The 10,989-nt window shown below is 52.6% G+C and overlaps 1 protein-coding gene across 1 annotated transcript in view; it reads right to left on the bottom strand.

Annotated features, from left to right (window-relative positions):
* The window catches only part of ACTN1 (actinin alpha 1), a 99,663-nt gene that overhangs the window by 88,071 nt on the left and 603 nt on the right, over positions 1-10,989 (bottom strand). The gene's annotated exons all lie outside the window — the stretch shown is intronic.

The raw sequence follows: 10,989 nt of genomic DNA, 5'->3' as shown, positions 1-10,989 counted from the left end.
TTTTAAAAAGCTGATTATATACAACAAACCTCCAAATTTACTATTGCTTAACTTTAAAAAAAAAATAGGCGTCTTTCATTGGGGTTAAAGTTTGGGAAATTATCCCAATTTCTAAAGAGAGGCCTCAGGGCTTCGTGCGAGTGAAAATCACAGTCTCAGCTGTGAGATGAAGGGCAGGAAACCGGGGGTCTGGCCCTGCTTCCCCCGCTCCAGGAAAGCAGCATTCGTGTGCTGCCTCCTCCGGCTCCCAGGGCAAAGTCTGCAAAAGCACTTTGGGTTCCTGGAAAGAAAGGCCTTTCCGAAATATTGGGAACTCGACTGGAAAGTGCCATTAGGCATTATCTGGAGGATGTCCGTGGTGTCTGAAGGGGAGCCACTCCTCTGCCAAAGTCACGGCAGTGGCCAAAAACAACAGAGGGGCTTCTCCGAGCAACACACACACACTCACACAGACACACACACTCACTCACAGACCCAGACACACACACACACACACTCTCACACCCACACACACACACACACTCTCACACCCACACACACACACACACTCTCACACCCACACACACACACACACTCTCACACCCACACACACACACACACTCTCACACCCACACACACACACACACTCTCACACCCACACACACACACACACTCTCACACCCACACACACACACACACTCTCACACCCACACACACACACACACTCTCACACCCACACACACACACACACTCTCACACCCACACACACACACACACTCTCACACCCACACACACACACACACTCTCACACCCACACACACACACACACTCTCACACCCACACACACACACACACTCTCACACCCACACACACACACACACTCACACACCCCGACACACACACACACTCTCACACACACACAGACACACACACTCACTCACAGACCCAGACACACACGTTCACACACACACACACTTACAGACCCAGACAACACATACACACACACACACACACACACACACAGACCCAGACAGACACAGAGGTCAAGACAGCAGGACCTTGGCAATAGCTGCTGCCCTCCCCTACCCCCCACCCCAGGCCCTCACACTGGGGATGGTAGGGAACCTGCTTCATGGTGTGAGGACTTGGAACAGGAGAAAAGAGGGAGTCTGACTGCAGCAAGCCCCCTCCCACCCATGCAAGACTTGCCGCCTCTCTTCCCAGATGGAAAGCCAAGTTCCATTAGGAGACCCGCCTGCAGGAGGCCACCCACCTCGCCGTTCCCTCCCCCGGTGTCATTTCACCTACAGATGATTTGAAAATAGAGCTGTGCACAACTCGGTTCTACGCCCATCAGTTATCATCGGCTTTAGAGATGGCTTTTAAAAAATAAATCTTCAGGCCCATAAAAATGCTCCCCTGCAAGCCCTGGCCTGGTCTCAACTCACAGGCCTGTGACCACCCCCTGCCCAGCCCCATAGCACCAGCCACCCCAAAAAACAGGAAAGATAAGGGAGAGAGGAGGCAGCTCATGGGAAAGGCTCCCTTCCCCCAGTGATAGCTACTCTGCTGCACCCTCCGCTGAACTAGTTGGGGCCTTGGACTTAGACCCTGGGGGCAAAGGTTCAAAACTGGGGGGTCAGGAAGGGTACTGTCTTCTCTCTGGCCTGGCCCACAAAGCGTAAAGCCAAAACTGCTTACCCCAACCTAAGCCCCCAAGCCTCCCCTCACCAACTTCCTTAACAGTCTCAAGGCTTAAACAAGAAACCCTAACTTTGGGTTTCACATGCACAGGCTTATATAAACAAAACAGCACTGAGCCTCAGCTACCTGGTTCCATAAATCCTGTTTGGTTGTCCTAGTGACCAAAAGGACCAACAGGAGCAGGTAACGCTGAAGGAATTGGAGCAGCAGAGAGGCAGGGGGACATGACTGAATCTTAAAGCAGGGAAGTCAGTCGTAAAAGCAGAGATCAGCTCAACGTGGGCCAAGGGGGACCCGTGGGGTCCTCTAGGTTCAGGGGACCTGAGTCTATTCCTGACAGTTACTCCTTCTACTGGAAGTGGAAAGAAATACAACTACAATCCTCTACTACCTTTTCAACCAGAAAGAGGAACTTCAGAAAGACCCATGCCCACCCCGGTAGCCTCACAGACCTTCCACTCAGGGACCTGGGTTCCAAACCAACTCTACCCCATTCAGGCTGTGAGACTTGGTCAAGTCACTTACCCTTCTGAGCCTCACTAGCCCTGTCTGTGAAATGGGGATAGGACCTCACAAGTTGGCTCATGGTGATTAATGGAAAGAAAACCATATGTGAAAGCATAAATGTTAAAAATGCTGAATTTCATGAGCACTTGATTATACACCATCTTGAGTTCTTCCTTTTTACTTCATTTATACATTCTTGTCTCTCAGTTAAAGCAAAGGCTGTGTCTGTACTTCTGGTTAATAGATGAATTCCAAGATCAATCTATCTGGGCTCATTCCGCACCTGGCTTACTGGCTGGTGAACCTGAGGCAAGTTACTTAACCTCTCTGAGCCTCCATTTCCCGTCTATAACAAGAAAAATAACCTTCCTCAAAGGGTTGCTGACCAGATTGAAGTACTCCAAACCAGGCAACCTTCAATCAGTGTGAACTATTAGTCTTATTACTTATTTGGAGAACTGAGACGTTTTTAATAAATACTGTTTGGTTGGCTGGTTGATATAAAAAAAGTAATTCTCCTTTCAGCCCTCCTTCTCCTACCTTCTCTTCTCTTCCCAGGAGGTGAACAGTGTAAACGTTACCTCCTGGATCTTGGGCCGGTGAGATGCTTTAAATCAAAATGAGAGGTTTCCTTTAGGAACCCAGGGTACCAGCACCTTCATCACCAGCCCTTTCCTGCTGTGCGGCTGTGAGGCTGTCCCTTCATATCTCTAAGCTCAGAATCTTCATCTATCAAGTGCGATCATCCCACATACCTTACAAGGCTGTTGGGAATGTTAAATGTGGCTGCCAACAGAACACAGCTCACACACAAGAGGGTTCTTCTGTCCTCCATTCGCCGACACTGTGGGTGACAGGCCCGGGAGGACCCTGCAACCTCCCAATGAAGAGTGGATCCCAGCCCAGTAGCCCACTGTAGCCAAGGACCAAGCATGCGGTTTCCAGGGTAACCGCATCCTCTGCATCTACTTCCCACCTCCTTCTCTGGCTGCCTTTTATTCTTCCCCCTACCTCTGTAGTGGGCTAAGTCACCTTTTCCCACTATTGCTAAGCAACCCAAGAGTGGTGCAGCTGCCTCCTGGGGGAGGACCCTGGCCCTCCCCATGCTCAGACTCTGGGGAAAGTTACCCCTCTTGGACCCCCACCTTGTTAACCCTGGGGATGGCACAGGTGAAAAGCAATCCCAGGCCAACAGGGTTTACAGACGCAGGTCCATGGGGAAATGAGGAAGGCCACCTCTCCTCCCAACCCCAGCCCTCTGATGATCTATCCTTAAGCAATTTCCAAGAAAAGGGCCACATCACACTCTTTATGAAAGCTGCCCTTCTTGATTATTTTCCTCTTCTATCTCCCCCACCTCACTCACCACAAACCCAGATCCCTGGCCTTGGAGTAGACAGTGAGGGGAGAGAAAGGGAGACGCAGGAATGAGAGGAAGAGGGACAGGGTGGCAGAGGGCATCTGAAACTCCTGTGCGGGCTCTTGCCGCTGGGAGGTGGGAAGACAGGCAATCGGCACTTTCTTCTTTATGCTACTTAGCACTTTCTGAGGGCTTTTTGAGATGTAATTATACCATAAAAGGCACCTTATGTGTTAATGCATGTGATTAGATGTGGTAATGCATGTAGAGTCCTGAGGACAGTGCCTGATCCTTAGCATGTGCTCAGAAAGCGTGAGAAGCTATCGTTATTATAAGAAATTTTTTTTAACTTAAAAAAAAAAATCCAGTCCTGCTCCTAGCTCTGGGAAGATGACCCTGCCCAAGGGACTGCCACAATTTTTGCTGATTTGTCTAGGAGGGACTGGAGCTGGACTAGGGCCTTGTCACTCCCACCCATCCCCTCTGTAACCAATGCTGCCAATTGGCGGCTGAATGGGGCACACAAGGGGTAGGGTGGGACCATAGCTTTGGGGCATACGCATTACTACATTGCACTCCTGGTGTCCCACACACTGAGATCCTGCCAGATAATCCCCAGCCAGGACAGGACAGGAGCAGAGGACATGAGAGGACAGAGAGCATCGGACCGGTCTTTTCCATACATTCACCTCCCACCTGCTGAGAAGAAAGGATTCTGGGACTTGATGCTCAGCCTAAGGACCTGTTAAGAGAATGTGGGCTTCCAGCGTGGCTCTGAGCCCTGGTTTGCTGGGTCTCCTCCCCCTGCCAATCCCAAGGCTCCTTGCCTCCATCAGGGCCAAGTGTGGACAATTCATACTTAGCAGGATGCCGGCACCTGAGCTGATGGAAACAGAACCCTGGGCTGAATCATGAGTCCGACTGGGGTGACCCAGTCTGGCCAGGACTAAAGAACCAGGTTAAGGGGGTCTCCTCTGCCCGAGGCCTCTTAGGCATGACCCCTCTGGGGATTTGGTGGGCCCCAGGACTGCTCTAGTGTCCTTGATAAGCCCAGCTCATGAGCCCGTCCCAGAGATGACCATACTCCGAGGGAATAACAGCAGGGCAGTGGGGAAGGTGCCCTCAGACCACAGCCTCTCGGCCAAATACCAGATCCCAGGAAAGCACTGGGTGGTCACAGGTGGGGTTAACTGGCTGGAATGGTCCCAACAACACCTGCACAGAGGTGTGAGGCTCCGGGACCCCACCTGTGAGCTGTGCAAACAGCCTGGCCTCTCAGAAAGGTGAGAGGTCAGCTCTGGGAGAAACAAACAGAATAAGAAAGAAGGACAAGGAGTGAGAACAATAGGAGGGGTGTTCCCCAGCAGGCAGTTGCCCTTGCTCTCTCCTCTCCCTTCCCGTCCTACCCTCCTTACACACACACACACACACACACACACACACACACACACACACCACGGCCTGGCTCCCAGGGAAAGCAGAGGCTTCCCGGAAGGAACTTCAATCCTGCCCTTCCTTGGCGATAAAGCTCAAACGCCACCAGCCCTTCACCTTCGCCGCCACCACAGGCCGCAGGTCTGGCTCCTGCCCTGCAGTGAGCATGGCATTTGCCTTGGCCACGCTCTGGCCATCATTGACGCAGCCTGTTGTCATTTTCTGTGTCGTTCAAGTCCCCTCTCCACCTAAACCATGATTTCCATGACCTCACGTGAGCACAGCATCTGATACTTAAGAGGGGTTCAATCATCGCTCATTGACTGATCCACAAGAAACTACCAACATTCCTACACTATTAAGGAACTAGGGGGAGGAACGGAGTCACTTCCAGCTCTTTCCCGGAGACACACAGTGACAGGTCGGGACTAGGGTCATGGCTCAGGCTCATGCTGCCCCACCCTGGCTCCAGACACAGAGGAGGCACCAGGTCTTGTGTGACAAGTCCTCAAGCCAAATTTATGGTTTGTGGCCACTGGCCAGGTGCCCAGCCCCAGCTCTTCCTCAAGAAGATGGAAAGAGGGGGGGGCCCAAATCCCAACCACAAACCCCAAACTACAGGACATTCATTGGTCTGACCTCCTCACACTCAGAACTACCCCGCCAGGAAGGGCTCATGGGTCAGGGCCTCCTCCCACGCCCACCCCACTGGGAACAGCCTCCAGCTCCTCCTCAAGAACGGAAATGAGTTTCTTCCTCTTCCATTTGAAAAGGCTGGTGACCACGGGTCCTGCAGGAGCCTGCTAGTCTCTTCCTCCTAAAGTCCATCCCCAGTGACCCTGACGGCCCCTCAAGGTCCCATCATTCCTCAAAACTGGAAAGTCTGGTTCACAGAGCGCTCAGGCCTTCTCACACCTGTCTGTCTTAGCAGCTCAGGTGGTCCCCACAGGCCTGATGCTCCAGCCCCCCTACTCTCTCCTTCAGGCTTTGTCAATCACTCCAACCAGTGGGCACCTGTTCTCAATGCACTCAGGTGGACAAGCTCTGGCAAGAGAACAGCTGCAACAGGTCCTGAAGCAAAGCAGGGGCTGGGTAAGCTGCTGGGAGGTGGGCAAGGAGGGGAGGGCAAAGACTGCCCCAGCTATGTAACAGTAGGGCTTGCAGACACCCCCAGGTTGTTTCGTTTAGAGGCAATTCCTATTTTGAGGTCATTTTGCCTGTCCTATAACAAGCAAACAAGCACTTTAACGTGCACCTCTTCGTCCTATATACCTAGGAAGGAGGGAAAGGCTGAACAGGAATTTTACAGCATTCTACAGGGAAGGAGCTGAGCAATCAGAGGTCAAGTGACACTGAATGAGCCAGAGCTGACTACAGGGTCAGAGGTCAAGGATGACACAACTCCCACTCATTCCTAGGCAGCCTGGGCTCCTTCTATGACGAGTTTCTATATTACACCTACCTCAAAGCATATTGGGTAAAGGCCATAAAAATTCTGATTCCTCAGAACTGTTAACATTTATTGAGCACTGGCTATCTGCCAGGTGCTATGCTACACTCCCTGTGTACGTTACTTGGCTTAACTCAACTACATCAGGCAGGAATGATGACCTCCATTTCCCCGTTGGGGTCGTCAGGTAGATCACACAGTTCGAGATCACCTAGATTTGAAGCCAATGTGCCCAGAGCATGGAGCCAGACACAGCCCCAGGATGGGGTGGTGTATCTGGAATGTAAAGCATTTCATCCCCATCTCCACCCCCAGCCCAGGGTTCAGAGGCAAGCATGACACCATTTTCCAATTACTCAGCGATCTTTCCTGACCACCGCTAACAGACCTGTCTCTGTGCTCGGCACTTGGGATTCGGCAGAGAACAGGGCAGGCTGGGTCCCTGTCCCATGGACACTGGTCAGGGGGGAAGCCAGCAGGAGTCAGAAGTGTGAGGGGCATGAGGACAGACGCCAGGGCCAATGCTCTCTTCTCTCAGGTTTTATGTCTGCCAGACACCGCTCTGGCTGCAGGAGTCCTAACCTTCAAGGCAGGCAGATGTCTGCTCCTCCCCACTGAACGGTTAGCTCCTGTGCGGGTCATGCAGTCCAGAAGGAAGTGTAAACAGGGCGGCCTCTCTTCCCGCGGCTGGGTTTAACAACCTGGCTCCACGGGGGTGCAGAATCGGGATCTGGGCCCATTTACAACTATGTTCTTACACCTGCCTGTTTCAACATCCATTAGCTCAACAAATATTGATTAAACTCCTACATGTTTAAAAAAAAAAAACACAAAAATAACCAGGGCTGGCACCTGTGGAAATACACATTCAACCAGGGCCTCCAGGATTGAAGAAGGAAGAGAGAACCACAAGAGCTGCTATTTTACATACCTTCTCCCATCAACCTGGGGCAGCGGCAGGGTGGGGTTGGGAGGGCACAAGGACAGGTCTTAGCTCCTTTTTAAAAAAAATATTTTTATTAATTTTAGAGGAGGGGTGGTGAGAGGGAGAGAGAGAATGAAACATTGAGAGAGAAACATTGACCGGCTGCCTCCTGCACACCCCCTACTAGGGATTGAGCCCACAACTCGGGCATGTACCCTGACGGGGAATCGATCCAGCGACCTCTTAAGTGCACAGGTGGATGCTCAACCACTGACCCACACCAGACGAGCTTAGCTCCTTTTATATAAATAAAAGGCTGACAGAGGTTAAGTGACTTGCCCAAAGTCAAAAGCCTGAAAGTGTAGAGTCAGGATGCTACTCCAAGTCTATGACAGTGGTTCTCAACCTTGGCTGCACATTAGAATCACCTGGGAATCTTTTTAAAATCCTGATTTCTGGGCCTCATCCTCCAGAAATTCTGTTTCTTTGTTACTAATGTTGTGGCCCTACCCCATAACAAAGAAACAGAATTTCCGGAGGATGAGGCCCAGAAATCAGAATTTTAAAGATTCCCAGGTGATTCTAATGCGCAGCCAAGGTTGAGAACCACTGGTCTATGATCTATCCAGCCTGCCTGACACCCACACACACATACATGTAAGGGCATGGGCAAGATCCATGGGGACTATGGCCAACCCAAAAGGATAGGCGTTCAGACCTGCTGTCCCTAGGGAAGTAGCTTTGGCGGCTCAGCCTTGAAGTCAGGAAGACTGTGAAAGCCAGCGAACATCTCTGACCCACTGCATTTTGGGTCTGAAGCCAAGGAGTGCAGCCTGATGAGCTCTGCACTGAAGCATTCTTTGAAGAAGGGACAAGCCACGGCCCACCTGCCACAGGTCTTGAGTCATGCCTCCTACCTGTGCAGACTTCTACCTGCATGAGCAACAGGCCTCACCATTCAGGGGAAGGACTTCCTTCCGCGTCATTTAATCCAATCCCTGTAGGAGCCCCAGGGTGTTAGCAGGGCAGGAATTCAGCCCCTTTACAGAGAAAACAGAATGGAGGGGCCAGGCACCTGTATGTCTTGTTCAGCGCTCTATCTGCACGGAGTTGGTGCTCCAAAAGTATTCATTGAATGAGCTACTAAAAGCTGAGAGACTTGCCCAAAGTCTCACAAATAGTCGTGGTTGCACCAGGGCTAAAAACAGGGTCTTTTGCCTCCCCGCCGGAGGCCTTTGTGTCCCACTGCACCGTGTCCTCCCAGCCCACCCCCCACTCTCCTGCCTCCCTCTGGAATGGGCAGACTCTGTCCATTTGTCAGCTCTGGTCCCACCCAACGCTTGCTTCCCAGGGTCAGCAGGGAGCGTGTCAAAAGCAACCAATTACACTAAGTCTGATTCTCCACAGGTAAAACCACTTTATATCCCACTGGGAACTAGGTGAAATCTAGAGGAGGGAATGGAGGCAAAACAAACTTATGGCAGAAAAAAACTTGGGACCAGATTTTCTGAGTCCAGCCCAAAGCTTGTGCTGTCCAGCTGCTCCCTCCCATCAATCCCACCAAAGCAGGCATTGGCTCCCCTTGGTCCAGAGATCCCGGCAGGATCTGGATGCCAGGCCCAGCTTTCCTGCCTCCCTTAACCAACGAGGGACAGGGAAGACGAAGCTGCCAGCCTCGAACATGGTTGCATCCCAGCCCCACCCCACCCCAGCCTGGGACTCTGGGCTGGTTAGCTTCCCCCTCGGCCCCTCATTCCCTCATCCTCACGTGTGCCCGGCTCACAGAGCTGCTGGGAGTAACAACTGGAACAATATACGTGACTAGATTAGAACAATGCCTGGCACACATCAACCAATGCCAGCTTTTGGAACTGTTGAGTTTGCCCAGTAGATTACCAAATTTCCCAGACCACTCTGTTTCCACACCACCCAGGCCAGAGTTTTATGAAGAGAGAGAGAGAGAGAGAGAGAGAGAGAGAGAGAGAGAGAAAGGTACTATATAATTTTTCTTCCCAACTATATTTAATATGTTCATTCATTCATTTGACAATACTGAACACCATTGTGCAGGTCCCCTGGTCAGTGCTGAGGAAACAAGAGTTTGTGCTTCCCAGGAACTTAGTCCTCCCACAGTCCTTAAAAGGACCTCATTTCTCATTCTTGGGCAGTCCTGTCACTCCCACCCCTCCCAGGCTTACAGTAAGTAGGTACTCAGTAAATAAGAGTTTCCTTCTCTTCTACTCCCCATGGATGAACCCAAGACATCCACCATCCTAATCTCATCGCTCCTGTCCAAGTTAAAAATCTATTCTCAAGAAGGAAGACTTCACCCTGAAATTTAAAAAGAGCCCCCCCCCCCCGCCTTGCCCCCACGGGAATTTCTGTTACCCATTCCCTTCTCTGCTCCACCAATCACCCAATTGTCCCCGGATATAAGGGGGTGAGTGGGGTGCTGTCACGGCTCTCCCCAGCTCTCCCAGGGCGAGTAGAGAGGAAGAGAAGGGGTGGTCTTAAGTAATGGCTGTATTTCCAATTAGCTCAAAGCTGGGGGACGGGGGGATGTCGCATAGGGCTGGGCCCAGCGAAAGCCTGCCTGGGTGTCAGGTCGACTGACTTTGAGGAAGCCCTTTGTGTGTGTGTTTTAAATTACCTCTGCTTGTCTGATGAAGTGAGTAAAAGGGCTTAGGATTCCTGAGTGAGCTAATACAGGATGCCTTTGGCTGAAAAAAAAACTTCAGTCGGCTCCCTAAACTCCCCCCCTTTTAAGTTTAAAAAAGGGAATGAATGTTACCATTTTTGGACATGAGCGTTCTCCCTCAAGCCCAGCCCTAACCGCACTATCCAGAGGGACGCGCCATCCTGCCCCCCCGCCCCCCCGCCCCATTCCCAGATCAGCAGGGGATGGGGGGATGGGGGTGGGGCGAAGAGGGATGAAACGAGAAGGGACCGGATGGGAGCCGGCAGCAGGGGGAGGAGGGAGAGAGGGGTGTTGAGGGTACGTGGCCGCCTGGGGCAAGACCTCACCGCGCAGGCAGGAAGCAAAGGCAGTGTTGGGGCGCCCTCCCCCCCCCACCCAAAGAGTGGTTTCTGACCTCTTCCTGCCACTGGCCACTGTGCCGGAGTCCCATCGCCAGCTGCGAGCCTAGCTCCGGGGGGGAGTGCGCACCGGGTACACGGGGACTGGGACACGGCTCGGTGGCTTAAGCAGGGATCCCCGTGACCCTAAACATCCCCGGGACAACCCCCTGCTCTGAAGCCCCTCAACTCAAGTTGCCTAAATCCGCCTTCTCCCAGGAATGAGCAGCGTTCGGAGGCGCAGGACGCAGACTCAAGCCCACCTCCGCTCGCAACTCACAACCCACTGAGTTAAGCAATAAAACGGTTTGCCGTCCTGACCCCGCCCCCACAGGGCCCGCTGGGGAGCCCGCGTACACCCCCGGCTTTTCTCAGCCCCAACCCCTTCAGCAGGTCCACCTCGAGGCCGACCCGGGGGCAGCTTCCAATCCCTCCGGCGCCCTCTTCCCCCTCGGTCTGCGGGCAGGGGCAGGGAGGCGCAGAGGCGCAGCTTGCCCCCTCCAGGTACCCAGCCCAGGGAGCCCCAGGAAGTGCGCTGCCACCGCACGCCATATG

Source organism: Myotis davidii, unplaced genomic scaffold, assembly GCF_000327345.1.
Source record: "Myotis davidii unplaced genomic scaffold, ASM32734v1 scaffold17, whole genome shotgun sequence".
Classification (NCBI taxonomy): Eukaryota; Metazoa; Chordata; class Mammalia; order Chiroptera; family Vespertilionidae; genus Myotis; species Myotis davidii.
This window is presented reverse-complemented; position numbering and strand designations above follow the sequence as displayed.